This window comes from Amblyomma maculatum, chromosome 4 (genome assembly GCF_055883805.1).
Source record: "Amblyomma maculatum isolate TAMU_Amacu chromosome 4, ASM5588380v1, whole genome shotgun sequence".
NCBI lineage: Eukaryota > Metazoa > Arthropoda > Arachnida > Ixodida > Ixodidae > Amblyomma > Amblyomma maculatum.
Genome location: NC_139347.1, coordinates 174878426 through 174901018, shown reverse-complemented (window position 1 = coordinate 174901018; position 22593 = coordinate 174878426). Strand labels below are relative to the sequence as shown.

The window sequence follows — 22593 nt, the reverse complement described above, 5'->3', positions numbered from 1 at the left end:
GACTGATAAATTGTCGATCACTTATTTTGGTCTGACTGTTGCACAGCGCGCGTCAATAAGTTTACGACGCTCTCTTTACGCGGCGTTTTCGGACTTTCCACTGAATAAACACTGACATGCACGTGGAAGATCGGCGATCATAAGTGAACACCATGTGAATACCACGACCTACTGTATAATACAGTAGGTCGTGGTGAATACGCTCAGCGCACGTTCATCACAGCACTCTCGCAGGACGTAGTCCGGACCGTGGTCCGGACATCACGCATCTCACGAAAAGCACAAACCGGCGCCTATACCTCCAGCCATACAGCAAACAAAAATGACGCGATGCTTGTATTAGATCACGGTGGACTAGAGACACGCAGGCGGTACCCACCCTAGCAAAAAAATCCGATAGAAAACTAATAGCCTATCAGATTATTGATATTGGTTTTATAGGTCTGCCAGAGTATTGGTCTTATGGGTATCCTAGCCGATTGGTTTTACAGGTCTACTGGAGTATTGGTTTTATAGGTCAATTGTTTACTGGTCGTATAGGCTATGGTTTTATCGGTCCTATGGCATCTGATAAACTGATAGGTCTGTAATGCTAGTACACCCATAGCTGTCAATAATCTGATAGACCTACAAAACCAGTAGGCTTCCTATTGGTTTTGTAGGCCCTATGGAATATTGGTCTCATCGGGTAGCTGCGGGTGTTTTACCTCTCCGGACACCTGAAAGGAGAGGGCAGCTATGTTCCATTTTCTAGGGATGAGTTACGCAGCAGGTGCATGTATACACATTTTAATCCACAATGACAGCGGCAACGCATACTGGCACATAATCCAAACATTGACTGCATCCAGGTAGCCCTCGATTCCAAGATTGCGGATTTCGGCCCGATGATGTAGTCTCTCGAATGCTAAGGCACCTGAAAGAAATAAAAAATTGCGTTACAGCTTGAAAAATAAGCGATTTCAAGAACGCGACACCACCATGACTTCAAAAAATCGGTCCACACATATACCGGCAACCGCGATTGCGTGCGTATTCATTCGGAGGCAGTTAGGAGAGGCGCCGCCATTACTGAACGCCGAGGTAGCTGCTGAACCAACATTCCGCCTTGCGCCTCACCACAGGTTCTGCCACTTAAACACAGTGCGCACGATATTCGAAAACAGATTAACGCTAAAAAGTTTCATCAATACTTTCAAGAAATCGTGCCGACAGCTTTAAAACTCGACGCTGCGTTATATCACACCGCGCGATTCAAATTCCTTTGTTGGCGTGCAGGCAACGGCATTCTGCAACGCAAAGCCACATCATACACTGACAAAGTATAAACGTCAGCCCGAAGTTGCAAGTGATACACACGCACCTGATCAAAAGCTGAACGTGCGCTGGAACGTTGATATCCTAGAGAAGCACCCCGAAAATCGGCGAAAACTTATAAACACAGGGCACCGACCGAACTGCCGCCCGATCAGCGATCGCGCCAGCGCCAATGCCTCTACGGAGCTGCGCATGCGCGCCCAGAGGAGAGGTGGAAAGGAGGATAGAGAGGCCAGCACGGGAACGCTTGCGCGGGAGTGGGAGTGAGAGAAAGGAAACCTACCTCTCCGCTGCGAAGCGCCGCCGGCATCGCGCTACCGCGTCGGCAGCTCGAGCCGTACTCGTCGCGTGCTCGATGTCGACTCCTCTCGCTTCGGCGGCGGTTGCAGCGTCGCAGTTGATTGGACGCGCGCCTCTCAATCCATTTCACCTCTCAATCACATGTAGGTGATTGTGACTGAGCTGGGCCCCGACAGAACCGTGCTATATCCGCGTGCTTTCCCATCTCCATTCAGTGATCCAGTAGCAACAGCGTCGCGCGTCTTGCGGCTCCAACTGTACGTAGTTTGTTGAGACCGCGCGCAGCGTTCTCAATTGTTATTGCGGCTAATATTGTACGTTACGGCAACACTCAATAAACGGGATGAATGCGTGAGTTTTGGGGATGTGTCCGAGATGGAAAAGGAAACAATGACAAAGACCTAAAATCTCCAACGTACTGATCCTGCATGCAAGACCCATAAACAAAGGCATACTGATGTATCAGACACATGAACCAATATGTAATAGTCTACAAGACAAGCATGTATCAGCCTATAAGATGTATGGTCTTCTGCACTGGTCTGATACTTTTCTTATACAACCCACCGATAAACCTATGAAGCCTATAGGACAAATATGTACCAGTCTATAAGATTTATGAGTTTCTGAATAAGTCTCATAGAAATGCAGATAAAACACATAGAATACCTACAGAACCAATACCGATTCTTATAAAACCAATAACGCACCCTATTGGTCTTTTTTGCTAGGGCAGCAGCTTTTTCAGCGCCGCTTGTCTGTATACAACTTGCAGCACCGCAAAGCATCAGCAGAAAGCGACGCGTTACGTGACGCATTTGATCACTGATGGAAGTGAGAAAACTTTGAAGAATCGAAACTACAAAACTACCGTCGTAGACAATAATCCACAGGATACCCAACCAAATGAGCAGGCGTGCGGGCCTCGGGCTGGCCGTCATCGATACCAGCCTCAACGATTACATATGCGCTTGTGCTTCTCTGCCGCGGCCCAAAACACGTAAACCTATCAGGCCATCACGTAGTCTATCACCCATTGCTACAATCACACATCCGAGGACCTCGGATCCGTCCTGGTTTTCCGACGTATCCCGGAGAAAAAAACGCATCGTGTCCGCCGGACGTAAACACCACCGATCGGGTCCGTGAGATATATTTCCCGAATCTGTCAGGCTTTTCCGACGATCCCGAAGAAAAACACACCGAGTACGTCGGATGTAGTACCTTTAAAGCCGTTGATCGGGTCCGTCCGACGTATGTCTTTAGCCATAGCCTTTTTATATTCACTGCACAGCTACAGCAAATGTATGTTGAATCTGTTTGAGGTCTAGAGAATTCCCCGCCCGTCGCGCCTGCCGAGGCAAAGGTGTGCTCCGCTGCAACAGGGATGTTTGAGGAAGACTAGATAACTACCGAGCCTGAATTTCTCCTTACGAGAGTGCTTTCGTGAGTTCTAGATTAGCGCCAAGAGTGCGGGCACTTCTAAGCGGTCACCATGTGCAAACAGATGCGAACCTGAAAAAATTGTCATTTCAAGGTCAGTGTCAATATATGGTTCACGTGTACATAATCATATTTATTTTTTCAAGTGTCACCTTTAATCTACTCAGTACCAGATGCTTCTATAACATCGCAAACAGGGCTTTGCTTGGTAAACCTTTTTGCTCCAGCCTCACAGCAGCTGCATCAGTACAAGGCACAACCATATCCGCACTGGCAGTGCTGCTCCAATGTGCAGGTCCTGATAATTAAACAGCAAATTATTATTCCACGCCCACTATTCTGATTTTCACTATGATATGCATGAGATAATTACAAGGGCTCTGTAGGCTCTTGTTCAAAAGAGAACGAAGTTTGAGCCAGAAAACCATTGACAGATTTCATTGAAAACATCAAAGAATAACTGCTTTCAGATGTAGATAAATGCTGCACTCAACATTAATCACCATTACTCTGTCAGGCAGCATCTCCAGTGTATAATTATGCTAGTAGTATTTTGTAGGAAAGCAAGCATTCATTAGCATTAATCCATTTCACTTCTCAAAGCAAAGAAAAAGAAATCTTTGGAGAACACCGAGCCTAAATTACATGTCGACTTTGTTATTCGAGATGGTTTGATTTGTAGCACTGCACTGCTAACCTATGGAAATATTGTATAATGCAGAAATACCTCCTCCCTCTAGCAATGCACCACATGGATAAAGCAGAAGCATAAGAACAGCAATGGAACAGCCATTAGCAAGATAAAAAATAGAACTGCTGCCAATTGTAGATGCAGTTTCAGCTTGAATTGTCTAGGTACTGCATAAAGGATTTTAACTGTTGATAATTTCACAATTAAGAATTAAAATCTGCACCTGTTTCAAACCAAAACTTTTTGTGCATAAATCGAATGCACTGCATAGAGAAAAGGTGTACCAACTAAGTTTGTTCTACAGCATGAACAGCTTCTTTGTTTCAAAACAAAAAAAATCTTACAAAACATACTGCACAACTCCTGAAAGAATGCTTGTGTCCAGGACTTAATTCAGAGTGGTTAGGGTGCTCGACTTCTGTGGCCAAGGATGCAGGATCAAATCACAGCCACGGCGGCCTCTTTTCGAGAGGCAAAAAGCAAGGCGCCCATAGGCTGTGTGATGTCAGTGACGTTAAAAAACCCCAAATGTTCTAAATTTTCTGACTCCTCCACTACAGCACCTTGTACAGCTTGAGTCGCTTTGGGACGTTAAATCCCACAAACCAACCAACAAACTCAGAAAGCACACAATTAAATGTGGTGCAAACCGTAAACAGCATGGTTTTGTGATTTGCATTCTGGCACAAAAAGGAATTTTCCCCTTAATAATATCAGGATATACAAATAAAATGGTCTATTTAATTAGCTGATATGGATTAGAAACATTATACTGTTTCATTTTAATTAGTGCCAAAAAAATTAGTCATGAAATTCAGTAGCTTTAAAAGCTCCATGATAAAATCTTACCTACAGACATTACGTTTCAAAAGAAGCAGAGTTTTTATGTGCTGCAAAATGCTAGTAACACATATTCAAAAACCCTAAATGGTCGAAATTATTTCAAATCAAACACAAACTGCGTCGCAAAACCTGTATGCAAGTTTGAGATAAGTGCGACATGCCGTGTTGTCCCATATCATTTCATATTGCTCTGTTTCAACATGAAAAAGAAGACCACAAGTTAGAAAGAGAAGGCGTGATCATTTAAATTGGCTTGCTGCATTACAAAAAGTCACCCTGTGTACCAAGCTTCTGCAACTTAGTAGCAAAACTGCAAATACTCTTCTAAGGATGCCAAGCTGGATGCACTTCACAAAAAACTAACCAGCAATTCTCGCACCTAGTTTGTGCACACCACTGCATGTGTTGTACATAGGTGCACTCTTTGACACGGTCAATATACCTTCAGAGCCAATTTACTGCTGTGTGCCCAGGATAACGCAATCTTTACATTCACCACTGTTCCCAAGTTTGGACATTGGTCATAATAATCATAATTAGCCAGACTATACCCACTGCAGGGCAAAGACCTCTCCCCTATTCCTCCAATTTACCCGGTCATGTGCTAACTGCATCCACTTAACCCATGCGAACTTCCTTAACAACTTCCACCCACCAAACTTCCTGTTGCCACCTGCTACGCTTTCTTTCCCTTGGAATCCAACCTGTTACCCTTAACGACCATCGGTTATCCTCTTTTAGCACAACCTGCCCTGCCCATGCTCTTTTATTCATTACTTCCTCTAGAATGTCATTAACTCGAGTTATTTCTCTGACCCACTCTACGTGCTTCCTTTCTCTTAACGTTACACCTATCATTTTTCGTTCCATAGCCCCCTGCGTTGTCCTCAACTTAAGAAGAACCTTTTTACAGGGTATTCTGTGCAACACAAACACACACAAGAAAGAGGACACCATGGGCGCCCATGTTGAACTCTTTCTTGTGTGTATTTGTATTGCACTCGATACCTTGTAATTATATGTGACAGCCAACTAGCTCAGCAGTTATCTCTCTTAAAGAACCCTTTTCATTAGCCTCCACATTTCAGCCGCAAAAGTGAGTAAGGTAACATGCAGCTGTTGTATACTTCCTGGGTGATACCGGTAAGCTGCTAGTCATAATCTGCGAATATTTGCCAAATGCGCTCCATCCCAATCTTATTCTCCTAGTTATTTCCCTTCCATGGTCTGGATGCAGTTACTACCTGTCCTAAGTAGATATATTTCAGAAGGGTAGATACTTGGGCTTGTTGGTACATGATCGAGGGGAACAAAATGTAGCGCACCAAGACAAGGACAGCGCTGTGTGTGTCTTCTTTCTCTGCCCTTATCTTGGTGCGCTACATTTTGTTCCCTTAGATATATTTGCCTTCTACTTCCAGCGCTTCGCTACCTATTGTGAACCTACCTTCCCGAGGCTGTTGAACATTACCTTAGTCTTCTGCATATTGATTTTGAAGCCTACCTTTCTGCTTTTCCTGTCTCGGTCATCATCCTTCTTTGCAGTTCATCCCGTGAGCTACTTCGCAGATTACCGCGATTCGAGAATTGCAGATTACTGGCATCCGCCCTTATCAACTGCTCCCATTCCAAGTCTCTGAATACTTCCTCTTAGTAAGCTGTGAACAGTACTGGGTAGGTCGTGTCTCCTTGCGTAGTACCTTTTTATATGGGAATTTTTTTTACTTTTTTTATGCAGAACTATGGTTACTGATTGAACGGGTAAAACTGCGTCTGCGCCTTGTTTGTGCCTGTGTGTTTCTTACGTCCTGTCTATTTTGCGCAGTTTTACCCGTTCAATTAGTATGAACCAACCAGCCCTTCAGAGTGTATTACTTATGGTTACTGTACAGCCGCTATATATATCTTAATCCAGTACTTTTACAAACGGCTCGTCTGCAACCTGATTTCACAATGCCTGCATGACTGTCGAGGTTTTTACTAAGTCAAATGCTTTTTCGTAATCAATGAATGCTATGTATAAGGGCTGGTAGCTTAATTGGTTATTATATTCCTAGCATTTTGCTACCACCTGATTGATGATATGGACATGAAATTTTCGAAAACCTGCTTGATCTTTTGCTTGATTGAAGTCTAAGATTGTCGTAATTGTGTTAGCGATTTTGTGATTACGTTAGTAAACACCATTATATGTAACAGATAGTAGGCTGATTGGTTTGCAATTTTGAACGCCGCTACAATCCATAATTTCAAACTTCCCGCGTCTCGGCTGCCGATGGTATTTCTGGTTCCCATTGGTTGAAAATAAAAGAAAACTTATGCTCAATTTTTGGCTTTCAAAACCTTTCAAAAACAGGCTCACTTTTATTATATTATTAATAAAATGATTGTTAATTATTGCTGCACTTTTGTATACAATACTACGATACTACTACTCACAAGTAACTGCTTGGCAGTTCGCATGTGTGTGTACAGGCGCTGGTCACTGGTGTGTATCAACGGTCAACGGTCTGTGTGGCCCACGGCCTATTGTATATTGGGTTATCTTTGTGCTTTCTGCCGTATTTTACTTCTGCCTGCGTGCCATGTTGGCATCAGCTGCTCCCTGACCACAGCGCGCGTCGTTTACTAACAGCGGTGGATCCGTCCTCGTCTCAAGTGTTTGTGTCGTCTCAGTATGCAGTCGAAGGCAGCGGGGAATACGTCAGTGGTAAGCCTTTCTCCACTTCTGTATGCTCTCAAGCAGTGCTTACGAGCAATAGGAGGTTACGCAGAACAGTATATTGTTTTTCATTTCCAAAATTTTCATCTAGATACTGCTTGATAAAAGCGCAAAAAGAAATTATTTGAGCTCTATAGCCGCAAGTTGCTTTGTCTCTTGTCTTTTCACCGCTGTGCAAGGCGCCGTCGACGCTTTTACCCACGACCTACTGTATAATGCTTTTACCGCTGCTACCAGACGTTATTGTTCTTAAGTATGGTCTGCATTTCAGGCAAACATCGAAAGATTAGTCGAACAGGTGTTCATGAGACTCCCCCACCCCCCTCATGCGAACGAGGCACCCTCTGCGCGAACGCTCACCGCAGCTGTGTGGACTTCGCACTGTCGCGTGCTCTGCTCTTCGGATAAGTGTGCTATTACATTCCAGCTGTGCTCTGCGGTGAAGGGGCGCTAAAAGGCGACGCAACTTGCAGCAGTGAGCTTGACATCAAAAATTACTTTCTCTCTTAAAGCACCAGTTAACGCGATGAAAAATTCAGAAATGAAAGACAATAAGCTGCTCTACCTAGCGCTTTAACGTTCGTTCTTTTTTTTACTGTAACCCTTCCAGGCTGACACCAACATATCTTCATGGTTCAACATGCACTTCTTTCTGCAAACTGTTTTCTATTTCGATATACACTGATTTACTAGATGTAACATTGGTTATAAATGACATCTAGGGAAGCAATATGGCTATTTTCTAATTCCCAAAAGCTTGTTGATAGTTGTAACGAAATGAAAATTTATGTACTTTGAGGATTTCTTAGACAATGTTTAAGGAAAGATTTCGAATATTTTGAATGCTTTATTGTTTATTGAATGTGATACTTGGTTTCTCGCTTTTTTGAAACATTTGAATTTTGCTGAACTCAGAAAAATGTTTTGGAGCAATTTTAAGCTTTCAATTATGCCTTGGGATGAGTCATCGGGAATGTTTTTGGACAAATCAGGTTGAGTGCAACCTCCGGGACGTTTGGTACAGAACGTCCCTTGTTAGTTTTATATATCGGAAGAGCTCAGTCAGCGTGCCTGTACACAAACAAGAGGACCTTTTGAGGAGGAAGTTTTAACTCATTTTTGCCTGTATGCTTATTGGCAATAACATGTGGAAGGGAAACAGTTTCAAGACAAGACACGAGCTTATGTCATGTAGCTGCACATATTTATCCCTTACCGCTTATAGTTTTTGTGATTGCATATTTGGACCTAATATGACAGAGCTTGAATTCATAACTTTGCCATTACGAGCAGCTCAGCAAACTTGGGCAGAGTGTTGGAGCAGTTTCACGAATTCTATACATCATGCACTTGTGTTCATTTTGGATATCATACCATATTAGGTTCTATCCACTGATATGGTTAAATGAGATTTTCTTGTTTGCCAGGCATTTAACAAAAGCTTCTATGCGAGCTCTTCTCATGTCTTTTGTGTGTTGTCATGCAGAAGGTCTCTGAGAGCTGATGGCTTCTTTTAAGATATCGTGGACCCCAGTGCCAAGGCTGATTCTTGGCAAAGTCACCAAGTCTGCTAAGGTAAGGAGTTTTCTGTCATCACGCCATGACCAGCTGCGCTCAAAAGAGCTGTACATAATAGTTAGGGTATTTATTAAGTGCAGTTTTATTTGTGATGTGGTCCAGTTGGACAGTCCATTTCTTAAAGCTGTAGCCTATACATGCAACACTTATTGTCTGGATGAGGGACCAATTCAAAAGTGCTTTGCAAGATGAGGCTAACATGTGTGCAGTATTAGATACATTGTGACCCTCTAAATAGTAAGTGAAAGTGTATGAGCAATATCACTTGGGGTTCATTTTATTATAATAGTATGATTAGCTACCACCTCCTTGAGAATCGTAAAGGTGCTTGCTGAGTAACGGTTTTGCATTGTGAGGTCATTGCAAACTGGCTATTTTAGAAAACCGGTATGTCTACAGAGCAAGATTTATTGAAAGGAAAATAGATAGGTCAGCTGACTACTATGAGGGTGGCAGCAGAACGCTGGAGCTGATCAACTGAAGGATCATCTATTCAACTGCACGCTAATCTGTGAGCGACTTGTCTTCTTCAAAGGCCTCATAATGTCCAACCGGAAAAGGAAATGGAAGTGCCAGGCGAATCACATTGAGATGGAGAACATCCTCAAGGCATTCAAATCTTTCAAAGCTCCCGATGAGGTATGTTACATTCATAATTTGTCACCTCCTTGATAGTCAGTAAAGGGTGGTGTAGCAGCTTATGGGGTGAGTTGGTGCATAATACTCAGAATTGCAGTGAAGCCTAGACAAACACATAGAAACAAACACGAAACAGGCACACACTACAAACTGTAATACAAAACTGTACCCGAATTTCCTCTTGCACACTCGGCCACAACTTCTTCCTCTACTCTCAAGTACAGCACACTCGCACACATCTTCTATCCCAAGCAGATATGTCTGGCCAATAGTAAATGTTAGCAAGGTAGCATCCAAGCAACAAATACAAGACCAAGACTGTCACTCACATCTTCTAACAAGAGTTAAAACTCCCGCCACATAGGCACAAACTAAAAAAAACACACATCTGCAGCTGCCAAGAATCAGGTTCACATTCACGCACAATACATCTAAACAATGAGTCCGGTTTGTGAATTTCAACACAAAAGACATATGAAGGGAACCCTTATTTGAATCGCTGATTGCCTTGCCCAATCTGGTCAGCTGCTGTGTATTTCTTCTTCACAAGCATAAAATTCTTTTTAATTGCCTAAGATCTTCTTATTAGGCAAGAGTCGGAATAGGATTGGCAGAGAAATTTTTGAGGCGTTATAGATACAAAAGAAAGACAGCACATGGTTCATTGATGTCTCTTTGTCCTTGTGCAAAAATGAAATTTCAGTTCTTGAAGGCTGTTTATGAGTTGTTGCTAGGGATGTGTGGTGCATGAGGAATGCTTTTTGGATGGGCTTGAAGACTTACTGAGGACTTCTCGGAAGATGAGCCGGAGCTGTGAAGCCCCATTGTTTGTCAGTTTGAAGAAGACGAAGGTTATTCCTCTAAAAAATCAATGACATTAAATACCTTCTGAGGAATAACCTTCGTCTTCTTCAAACTGACAAACAACGGGGCTTCGCAGCTCCGGCTGGCCTATGCAAAGAGAAGGCAACCCAGGAAATTAAGAATTTTATGTTTGTGAGGAAGAAAGCTGGTGCAAAAGCAGTCGTGTTTTGTAATGAATTGCAGCTGACCAGATTGGCCAAGGTGATCAGCAATTGAAAGGAGGGTTGCCTTGATGTGTTTTTTTTTCGTTGAAACTCAGAAAGCGGACACATTTAGATGTATTGGGAGGGAATGTGAACCTAATTCGTGGCAGCTGCAGATGTTTATTTTTTGTTTAAGTTTGTGTCTGTGGCGAGAGTAGTGACTGTCTTGTTTGGACGATGTGAGTGATGATCTTGGTTTTGTACTTGTTGCTTGGACGCTACCTTGCTAACAGTTATTGTTGGCCAGACATATCTGCTTGGTATAGACCAGATTTTTTTACCCTCACGCGCAGGCTACCAGCGCGCTCCTGCTCTAGACACCAGGCGACGTATGTATGGGGACTGCGGGACTGCAGATCACGCAGGCGCCTCGCGTTGAATATGCGTGTTTGTGAGCAATCATTGTCAGATTCTGTAGTTAACGCGCTCTACCACTTACACATGTAGGTGTGTGCTGTGCCTTGCTACTCACATTTGTCCTTGTTCTACATAATACTGCAGCATTTTGAAACGCACTGTCCTCTTGACTCAATATACGAAGGAAGGCTACCATGCAGGTGCGGACTGTAAATCAGCGTTCATGCGCAGCAGTGGCGTATTTTTTTTCACGGACTGCCCTTCACAAGCATTGAATGCATATGTCTTGCTTTTTTACTTCTTTGATTCTGCGAATTTTGGACCAGACTCCATGGTGCGAGATGTAACCGGATAGGCGAGCTTCACACTAAAGGTTGCTTAGGCAAAGCGTGTTTTCGGCCACCAGTGGTTCGTCTTTGGCTTTCATTTGCCATTCCTTAACGCGAGTTTAAGTCCGATTATAACAGACGCTTGGGCGAGTTGGGCAATCCACAAGTGCAGACAGCGCAAAAAAAAAAAGTGGAGCTACGTTTCCGATGTTTTTTTTTTTTTTTTGCTTGGGCGGTCTGCACTCCCACTAACAGCAATTCAAATTTTTATTTCCTTATTTCAAAGAGCCGATTTGTTTCTTTTTTTTTGCTTGGGCTGTCTGCACTCCCACTATCAGCAATTCAAATTTTTATTTCCTTGTTTCAAAGAGATATCCGCATGAACAATGGTTGAGCGTAGTAGCTTTTTGTGATTTCTGCCTAAGACTCAAAAACATAATTTCATTACATGCTATGACCTGGCCGAAATGGCTAAACAGATCTTTCACATACACCGAAAGCATCTAAATAGAGAATATTCCTATTCAGCCGCTACTGTGTTAATATTTGTTCAAAACTTGAAAGAAATAGAGAAACTGGGTTGTGCCCTCCAGCGAGTGGCTCTGTGGATAGGGCTCTCGACTGCTGGGACAGAAGACATGGGCTCGATCACGGAAGCTATGGCAGCTCTTCGATGAAGATGAAGCTGAAGGCGCTTGTGTGGTGTGCGATGCCAGCGCACGTTAAAGAACCCCAGGCATTCATTAACTTTCCGGAGCACTTCACTACGGCGTACCTCATAGCCGATGCCACTTTTGGACGCTAAACTTCATATACCACATAAAAACAGTTGTCATGCTCCAGCTAGCATTTCTTTGCTGCAGTTTCTTCCTTTGGCGTGTATGACAATGTACGTGCAGGATCAAAAAAAAGTATCATGCTTGACATGAAGGCACTACTGTTTAATAGGTGCTAGATTATCCAGCGATGAAAAGAAACGATCCTAATGCTCCGTTGTTTATAAATAAAGCGCAACAAAACTTGCGTGCTGTTACCTTGTCGATTCCGATGAACGAACCGCGATAATTTGTTGGTGTTACTGGCACAGTCGTTGATCGTACATCAGCTGCCTTCATCAACAAGGCACCAGACAACCTGCATTCACTTTCATCTCGATGTATACTGTATTCTTTTAAGTATAAGTGATTGCATTGTTTATTACCTACTGTGTTCATTCAGTAGCTCTCTTCGAGCCATCCTACAGTGGCATCCACCTACCATTTTGGCATAATCGAGGATGCACTGCTCAATTTTTTTTTCAAGGAATGGGAGGATGTAGTCTTGGAATGATGTATATTCATTCTTATTGAGTTTAGTTTTGTTCTAATTCTCTTGTTTTGGAGGTTTTTTTATATGTAGACATTCTAGCAGCAGCCTACATAACCAAAGATAAAGCCCTCAGAAATGAAAATATGCACATACTGTTTACTTCCACAAGGCTCAACCTCATTACTGTGTCCATAGAAGGCACCCTAAATATTCTTGTTTGATGTTTTTGGACACTACGTAAATAATGTTTGATAAAACTGCCACATACTTGTTTATCAAACAGAAGATAGTGGATGGTCACTTAGGGCAACAACTTGGATTCCAAGGTAACTAAAGCATAGCAGGGTGCAGCAGAAAGTTGGGTGAGCGGATGAATTTAAGAAGTTCACAGGGGTCAAGTGGATGCAGCTAGCAGAGGACCGGGTTAATTGTAAGAATATGAAAGAGGCCTGCAATGGATATATCTCTGCTGATATAATTTTTCCAGACCTGCTACTAGTGTTGCTTTACTGTCTATTACATACACCCCATAATGCTTTTTGCGCTATAAATACCTTGTTGCCTGTTTTTGGTCCTTTTGTACATACTTGGCTACTTTATTAGAAGCAGGTGCCGTGCATTTTATTGTCATTGCAAAAGGTATCTGGAGCGTCACTTGCTTATGTCAGAGTCCATACAAGTATCTCATATTTGACCTGTATTTTTCACCTTCCCTTTCAGTCAACATGGCCCATGCGAAAGTTGGCGCCCCCCCCCCCCCCCCCCCCCACCTCTCCGCCTCGTGTTCAGCTCTTTGAAGTCACGGGAAGAAATGTAAGCCCCTAACAAAGCTAGAAGGCTGTGACTTTTGATCTTTCAAGAGTATTAGTTAACGTGTGCATGTTGTATGATGTGGCATGTTCTGCTTATCCTATTTAATGCAGTTACATATGGCCTGGAAAACTAAAACAGCACTTTAATATGGTGTGGTGCTAGCACAGACTTCATATATTTTGACAGGTGCATGGCTTTAAGGCATTTGTAAAATGAAACTATCTAGAAGTATCCTGTTTACTCGTTTATAATATGCATCCATGTATCACAGCAAGAAAAAAGTGGAATGCCTTGAATTTTTCTGGGCACTGGATTTTCATGGCCAAATCTCGATATTATGAATCATGTTGGGCTAAAATGGTTCATTATTTTGAATTATCACGGTACTGAAAAATTAGTGGTTATAAGGGAGTGATCTAATCTTGGTATGAAAATGATGTATCTTGGCAGTAGAGACATGCATAAAAGCCAGATCTGAAATGAAAATGTTTCACGAACTTCAAAGCTGCTTCCTTTGAAGAAATAAATTATTTTCTTCTACTGCGTGCAGCACGCGACTGATTAAAAACCTCTATACCTTCCGCTTTGTGCAATGCTTCATCGGGTGCATACTTCATTGCACCGACTCTCTCTGTTTGCTAACATATTTATGTTAACGTGTTTGTAGTAACGAGATTTGAATGTACTTGAATGAAAATCTAGCTACTTGGAACAACCACTTGTGTTGCAACCGCTCATCACTTGGAGTGATATAAATGGTGTCAAAGGATGATTTGCCTTTCTGACAGGTGGCTGGCTGTTCGCCTTCAAAGTGAAGTTCATAATTAAGAATCTTGATTGGCTTTGAACACTCTGCGTTAACCCTTTCTGCAGTCTGTTCTGTGCATGAAATATTTAACTTAATATCCCGACTCATCGCCCTGCTCCCCTTAATCAAAATATTCAGGCAAAACCGTCATTGCCAACCTCTAGGAAGAGTCAGTCACAGGCCGAAGACATTCTCGCTAATTTTTTTTTTTGCTTATTACGCACTTTATCTGCTTTCGGTATAGCCCCTTTGTCTTTTGGTTGCTGTTTTTCTTGTATTTGGTATTTGTTTGCGTTTTCTTTTGAACCAGCATTGCTTTTTGTTATGTGTTTGTACTGCGGTAACTTTTGGGCATAGGCTTCCAATTGAGCTCTTCCGGAGCTGCACTTGCACGAGACAAGCTGTAGATTTCATAGACAGTAAAACATTGTTTTGCGAGTCTTCCGAGCAAGATAAGATCCCATAAGTTTGTTTTGTTTGTGTTTTGTGGAGTTCAACGCCCCAAAGCGACTCAGGCTATGAGAGACGCCGTAGTGGAGGACGCTGGAAATTTCGACTACCTAGGGTTCTTTAACATGCGCTGACATCGCACAGCACACGGGCGCCTTGCTTTTTGCCCCCTTCGAAAAGCGGCCGCCAAGGCCGGAATTCGATCTCGCATCCTTGGGAATAGTTGTCTGCGCCACCCCGGTGGGGCATAAGATCCCAGGATTAAGATCGTCAAACCGCACTAGATGCAGAAAAAAAGGAATGAATATTCTCTAGATTTTGGTTTTTTATTCAGTCCCGGAAGTTTGAAAAATTAACCTCCTCGGGTTTATGGCTCACATTCTTTTTTTTCTTAGTGTGATAGCATGCCTTGCAATACAAAATGCTTACTTACAAAAATAGGTATATGCCAGATTTTTAAAAGAAATATACTAAGTGCCGGTGATAGATGGCCCTTTCTAGATTTCCTTTGGATCACATTCATACTGTCGATGTTCACATCTTTTCATTTTTTTGTGCCGAGAGTAATGTTTCCTCCCTGTTTAATGGCTCCAGAACTTCATGCTGCTGCTAAGTGCAGCTTTTTTTCCGTTCAGCTGCTCCAAATATGGATATTACTACTCCAAAAATTAAGATTTTGCTGCTCTTAAAATTGTTACAAATCCTATTTCAGCTGTTACATCCCTGCATTTCTGTACTCTATTCTTAATTTTTACCCAAAATTAATTTTTCTCCAAAAAAGGCACACTTCACTATGTAGTGAATAAAGGGGGACGGAATGGAATTCAGTCTTCAGGCCACGAAACGCTTGTAATTGTTTCAAGATTTTTTTTTTGTCTTCCTCCACTTGCGAATGCAGAACTCTTCGATGTCATTTTGTTTTGCTGCAGCTTTGTTGCAAATTTCCAGTGGCTATAGACCAGATTTATAGCTGCTCCCGGGCGCGGCCATTTTTTGCCGGCGCGCCGCCACGGGGACACTTCCTTGGGGACTGCGGGACCGTGCCTGTTCAGTAGCCATGTTCAGCTAGCGTTCGGGAGCTAGACAAAATTGCCAAAAATATTTTCATGGCGTGATTGTGTTGGAGCAAGTTTATTTTCATTGTCGTAAAGTTAAAATCGACTAGTTATTAGTGGGATTTAGTACTACATTCACGTTAACTGTGTTTGATGCTCAGCATGCAACTGCGCTATAATGCTGTCATTTTGGTGCCTTACTGATGACAAAATGTCTGAACAATTGCAAGCATTACTCTTGCACCCCGCTGGGGTGGCGCAGTGGTTATGGCGCTCGAATACTGTTCCCAAGGATGCGAGATCGTATCCCGGCCGTCAACGGCCGCTTTTCGATAGAGGCGAAAAGCAAGGCGCCCGTTGTGCTGTGCGATGTCAGTGCACGTTAAAGAACCTTTAGGTGCTCTAAATTTCCGGAGTACTCCACTGCGGCGTCTCTCATAGCCTGAGTCGCTTTGGGACGTTAAACCCCACGAACCAAACCAAACCATTACTCTTGCATACGACTCGCATATAATTTCACTTCTAGTGAGCTCTTCCTTCATACCAGCCATTTCGAACCTCACCAATTGCGCTGTGCTGTTGTTAGCGTGGTGTGTGCCATTAACACCAACAAATTATCGCGGTGTGCGCATCTGAGTCGACAGGCTAACAGCAGGCAAGTTTTTTTGTGCTTTATACATACCACCGCATTAGGATCGTTTCATTTTATCCCTGGAAAATCTAGTGCCTATCAAACCGTAATGCCTGCGTTTCAAGCATTTTTGTACATGCCAAAGGAAGAAACTGCAGCAAAGAAATGCTAGCTGGAGCATGACAACTCTGTTATCAGTGGTATATGGAGTTTAGCATCCAAAAGTGGCATCGGCAATGAGGTACGCCGTAGTGAAGTGCTCTGGAAATTTAGCAAATACCTGGGGTTCTTTAACGCACGCTGACATCACACAACACATCACATGACATCACAAGCGCCTTCATCTTCATCGAAGAGCGGCCATAGCTTCCGTGATCGAACCCACGTCTTCTGGCTCGGCAGTGAAGAGCCCTATCTACAGAGCCACCACTAGAGGACACAACACAGTTTCTCTATTTCTTTTAAGTTTTGAACAAATATTAACACAGTAGCAGCTGAATACAAGTATATTCTATTTCAGTGCTTTCAGTGTGTGTGAAAGAGCTGTTTAGCCATTTGGGCCAGGTCAAAGCATGTAATGAAATTGTGTTGTGTTTCGGGGAGATGCTGACAGCAAAAAGCTATTCCGCTCAAATGTTTTGCACGCATACTTTTCTCTGTAATAAGGAAATAACAATTTGTATTGCTTACAGTCAAATTGCACACAGCACCATAAACAAAAAAAAAACTTTTGTGCTAGTATTTTTTTTTTTTTTCGCTGTCTGCACTCTCTTGGATTACCAACTCGCCCATGGTCAGACTTACACTGCTGTTAAGGAACGGCAAACGAAAGCCAAAGACAAACCACTGGTGGCCGAAAACGCGTTTTGCCTAAGCAACCTTCAGTGCGACGCTCTCAGATCTGGTTACATCTCACATCATGGAGTCCGGTCCGAAATTTTACATTCTCATTCGCAGAATCAAAAAAGTAAAAAGCGAAACGTGTGAATTATGCGAAGGGCAGTCTCAGAAAAAAACGCCGCCACTGCACATAAACGGCGATTTACAGTTTGCAACCTGCATGGTCGACTACCTTCGTATATTGCTTCAAGAAAAGAACAGTGCGCTTTAAAATGCTGTTGTACTCTCTGGAACAGGGACAGGTATGAGTAGCGAGACACAGCATACACCTCCATGCATAAGCGGTACAGTGCGTTAACGACAGCATTGAAGAATGATCGCTCACAAACACTTATTCAACACGGGGCATCCGCATGACCCACAGTCCTGCAGTCCCCTGTCACGCGCGCCTGACAGATGTTGCCTAGTGTCGAGAGCAGGAGCGCGCTAGCAGTCTGCGCGTGAGGGTAAAAAAAAAACTGGTTCGTAACCTTTAGCTTGTTTTTCGCTGTGAAAGACTGCTGCCGAGTCGCACTCATGGCACCAAAACAAAGGCTATCGGTGCAAACTGTGTTGATAGGGTGTTGAAACAGTACCTTGCAAAAGGCCTAACAACTGCTGGCAGAACAAAGCGACCAATGGCATGGAGAATAAAGACTATGCTATGGATGTGGATTTGCCTCTGCCTTCTGTTGGCTCCTTATCTGTTTGATAAGCGTTGATGGCTATGGGAATGGCGGACTACATGGACTACATTGTTGTGCAGTGACCACTGCCTCCCCCTTCCCCCTGGAAAAAATTTGCAGTTAACCTGCACCCCCAAACCTGCTTTATAGTTAAGGTAGGTTCTAGAGCTGTGCACAGGCTGGGGCTGCTCAGAAGCCCTTGGGCTTGGTCTGGGCCCAGGTATATTTAGCTTGGGTGGGCCGGGCCGGACACCCTGATCACGAACACATGCAACATCTGCAAAAGTGCGAATACAGCCATAGTGCGATAAGTGTCTAGAATGCACAGCATTTTCCCGTGCCAAGCTGGATGGGGAATGTTATTGAAGCAATATTAAGCCATTTAAAGGAGCTAACATTTAAGTCGTAACCATGTGAAGCGACAATCCTTGGCGATGAGTCGTGCCATCACTGCGCTAACTCCTGTCGTTGCCACTGGTGCACACCGCACAAACGTAGCAGCGCATTTTCAGCGTTGCTCTGTTACTGCTGCCTCGCGGTTTGGTCTAGGGAAGTACAGTTAGGCTAATACTCCATTTCTAACACTTAACAGCATGAAGTACGATATAACACTGATGAAATTTCATGTAACACATCTGGTTTCTAATGGAAACACCACATTGGTGCGTGGTGTGCTCCTGCACATCGATGCAGACTTCCATTGCAAGCAGTGACTTCGTCCAGCTCCTTTCGAAAGTAAACAATATCTAGCCACTCTATAACCTTTGTTTTCCCTTATTACCCTACCAATCAATCGACTCGATGCCCTCGTATGCACATGGACGAAATGAAGTGATCGTCTGCAGGATCTTCCTTCGTCCAAGACGGATTATAGAAAAACTTGTCGCAAAAAAGGCCAAAACGGAAGTTGAATACATCAAAGCCTTCTGCAATTGGCTGTCTGCGATCTGATTCCGGGCAACGATTGCTGAACTCAAGGATGCAGGATCGAGTTCTGGTGGCAGTGGGCACTTTTCAAAGTTTGTGAAAAGCAAGGCGCCACTGTGCTGTGCGATGCCTTGCATGTGGAAGAACCCTAGGTGGTATAAATTTCTGGAGCCTTCCACTGTGGCGTCTCTTATAGCCTGAGTCACTTTGTGATGTAAACCACATAAATAACCACTGAAGTACTTTTTGAACTCATCTTAGTGTTGCAAATTCTCATTATGGATGACTGTGCCTCTTTTTTCCACCCTCTATATATACATATTTTATGTGTGCCAATTTTGTGCTTGCAGGTTCACTTTGGGTCGAATCTGTACATCAACGAGAGAAAAGTTCAATTTATCACAAGCAAGAAAAATGAGACAAAAGTGGAGCGGGAAATGGTGATGGTATTTCTGGACACCTGCGGAGTTGAGAGAGAAGCCTCACGGGCCAGCATTGCAGAAGGACTGCAGGCGGTGTTCCAGAGATGTCGGCAACCCCTAAGAAAGTGATGGTAATCATGACTAGGTTTCGTTTTATGCTTGTTGCTGAAATCAATGCTGCAACAGCTGTGCCGATTGTGCCATTTTGATACAGCAGCATAATTCTGCGTGCGCAAAACTTGCTGAATTTGCACCAAAATGCGCCGAACGGCCGCAAAAATTTGCCATGCTCGAAGACAACTTTCTGCGACCGTGATATAGCCAGTCGTGACGTTTCAGACACTCCAGCATGTCACTGGCCTTTTATTTTTATTTTGAGATGGCTTCATGCCGTTCTAACGCCTACCCATATTTTCCTTTCTAGCATTCATGTGCTTCCTCCACTTTGAGTACGCTGAACTGTTGCGGTTTGAGGATGCTTCAACGCACGGCTCACAGTTCGTGCGGTGAAGTATCCTTTTAATGCATAGAGGCCATTTGTAACGAGGCACCACTGCTACTGCGTTGCACTGCTAAAAGGGGCGTGGTAGTATTTTTGATTTTGCAGTAATACTTCCATGCTTTGTTTTAGGCACCGCATGCTTTTAATGGGTGTATCTAGCTTTTTTTTTATGTCGCTTCTGGAAGTTTTCTGTATTTTGTTGGGGCTATTCATGTGCAGCAAGGTTGTTTTTATGCATTCTAGTTGATAGACTCAATACTCACTTTCCCGTCAGATAGTGTAGGAGATGCATCAGTTATGGCTTCTGTTGGTGATAATAAATTGGGGGGTGGGGTGGAGGGGAGGCATCGGCATGTCGGGAAACGCGCAGCAGCCAAATTTTGAATTCCATAACACCACAATGTAGCCCAAGACTGTCAGAAATAACATTTATGGATGCCGGAACATCTAAATTGCTCTGTGGACGAAGTATATAGCCTTGCTTATACGAATATATACGACTTGCTTTCCTATCTGCTTTTGGCATTTGCCCTTTCGCCTTTGGGTTGCTTTTTTTTTGTGCTTTTGAATGAAGATTTTTGTTTTTGGTACTGCGCTCGCATTTAAGCACAGGCTGATAGCAGGCTGATAGCAGGCTGATGGCTTTGAATCTCGACTGGAGCTGTCGTCGCGCGACACAAGCTATGAATTTTGCAGACAGTAAGATATTGTTTTAAGAGTCTTGCAAGCAAGAATCTCTGAATGACATTGTCAAACCGCGCTAGATGCAAAAAAAAGCACATTCTTTAGCTTTTTGTATCCTTTTTTTTTTTGAAAAATTAACCTTGGTTGTATGGCTAACATTCTTTTTTTGTTTGATGCCACGCCTTGCGGTACAAAATGCTTACAGAAAGAGGTGCACGCTAGATTCTCGAACGAAATATGCCAAGCGCCTGTAATAGGTGGCCCTTGCTAGATTTCCTTTGGATCACATCCATACGGTCCGATATTCACACATTTTTTGTTTGTTTGCCCCGAAGGTAAGGTTTCTTCTCTGGCTAATGGCTTCAAAATTTAAATTCATTCTGCAAAGCGCAGGTTTTTTTTTCTCCTATGAGCTGCTCCAAATACGGATTTTGCTGCTCCAAAAATTGCTACAAATCCTATTTCTTCTATTGCACCCCTGTGAAATGAATGTTAAAATTAGTGGCAGATCAACAGTGTAATTCTGAACCATGACCTTAAACACCATTTTGCTTCTGTTACTTATGCATATCTTCTCTTTTTTTTTAGATCTAATACAAAAGGTGGTCACTGAAAACCCAAGTGACATGTCGACTGCCAAAAGGATCTCGGACCGAAAAGCCATTGATGATATGTTTGCAGAAGTCAGTCGTGTGGGCCGTCAGAAGGAAATGTGTGAAAATAAAATTGCATATATCATGCGAAGCTCTACGTTACAGTCAATGGGAACAGGGCAGCACCCGCTTCTGTGCAGGGTGTATTCTGTCCTGCATGCTAGTATCACGTGTGGTCTGTATGCTGACTAGTGTGCCAGCACAGTGTCACCCAGTGTGCCAGTGTCACCCAGTGTGCCAGTGTAGGCCAGCATGCCAGTGTAGTCCAGCATGCCAGTGTAGGCCAGCATGCCAGTGTAGGCCAGTGTGCCAGTATGCAGTGCCACACTGGTCCGATAATCAGGTATGACACTGGCCCAGTGTCTCCCAGTGGCACTGCGTTTTCCAATAGAGGCCGTCAGCCTAGACTGCCTTTAGCCGGCTTACATGGAGACCGCACTGAGCAGTCTCGCATCGCCGCCTGATGTGCTGCTTCAGTGCCATCGCCGGCTGTCCGCCCGTTTCAACTTCTAGTCCAGGCGGGAGATCCTGTCGCGCCCTCTGGATGGCGTCGGGAACCCGGGTATTACGCTCTGCCCGGCGAAGGAAATAAAGTCGGCGCCTGGTAGTGGCTCCTGCAGCCTCTGCAGGTAGCCATGTTTTGGTGCCAATCAAACAACAGTCTTGTTTCTTCGCTCTTGAGGCGTTAGGCCTTCAGGCCTTTCTGCGACATGCTCAAAACCATTCAGGTATACATCGAAGTCATCCCTGCGATCGTTGAAAGGCGGGATTAACTTGTGTGGGCTAACCATACTGAGAGCCACGTTGCAGGTTCTCGGTTACTGTCAGCAGTTTTTCCGAGCCTTGATTTGAGTTGCAATCGGCACTCGTAAGACTCTGCTAGTGACTTAGCATAATTTCGTTTGGCCTCTGCTTGTGCTTTGGTGCTCTCGCGTTCTGTTTGGCCTTGGCGTGCTTGGCTCGGCTGCATGTGCATCGCTTTCCTCTTCCTGCTCATCAACGCAGCTCGGCATATCGCACCCCCAAATATTTGTTCAATTTAATCAAATGCTTAGCGAGCATGCTCATCGCTCTTTTTCTAAAAAACCCCTAAAGTAAGTAAAGTTTGTCTTGCTGTGGACGCCAGTTGTCACTAAGTAGAAAAGCCCTCTCAACTGCAGAAGGAGAACGATATCGCGTGCATGTTCACATGAGATAACGCGCATATCAAACAAAACTAAATGAAGCTATGCGTATCCTTTAAAGCTTTAGATCCTATATGAGATGAAAGCAAAAAAAAGTTAAGAAAAGGTTTAACACGGTTGAACCGATGTAGAAACAGTTGGCTGTGGTTTAGCTCTGAGGAACCCTAGTTGAATTGCGAAAGAAACGCCTGTATGGCTACGATTGTGGCCAAATGAAGAGTCGGATGCATAAGTCCGCTTACTGGTGTTGGATCATTTTTATGCCACAGCCGGTCGCACAGACAACACATACTTCCAAAGGGGCT

The 22593-nt window shown here is 43.6% G+C and overlaps 2 long non-coding RNA genes across 5 annotated transcripts; one reads left to right on the top strand and one right to left on the bottom strand.

Annotated features, from left to right (window-relative positions):
- Window positions 1-773: 773 nt before the first annotated feature.
- On the bottom strand, window positions 774-1489 carry LOC146193519 (uncharacterized). Its single transcript, XR_014706467.1, has 2 exons — window positions 1364-1489; window positions 774-916 (listed from the first exon to the last, which is right to left on the bottom strand). It is a non-coding gene; the product is annotated as an uncharacterized LOC146193519 (long non-coding RNA).
- A 5562-nt stretch (window positions 1490-7051) lies between these two features.
- On the top strand, window positions 7052-21219 carry LOC146193518 (uncharacterized). 4 transcript variants are annotated; one of them, XR_014706856.1, is made up of 4 exons: window positions 7052-7304; window positions 8835-8891; window positions 19194-19396; window positions 21040-21219. It is a non-coding gene; the product is annotated as an uncharacterized LOC146193518 (long non-coding RNA). The 4 variants fall into 4 exon arrangements; XR_014706859.1 differs by having other exon boundaries at window positions 8803-8891; XR_014706858.1 differs by lacking the exons at window positions 19194-19396; window positions 21040-21219 and adding an exon at window positions 9430-9722 and having other exon boundaries at window positions 8803-8891.
- The last annotated feature ends 1374 nt before the right edge of the window (window positions 21220-22593 follow it).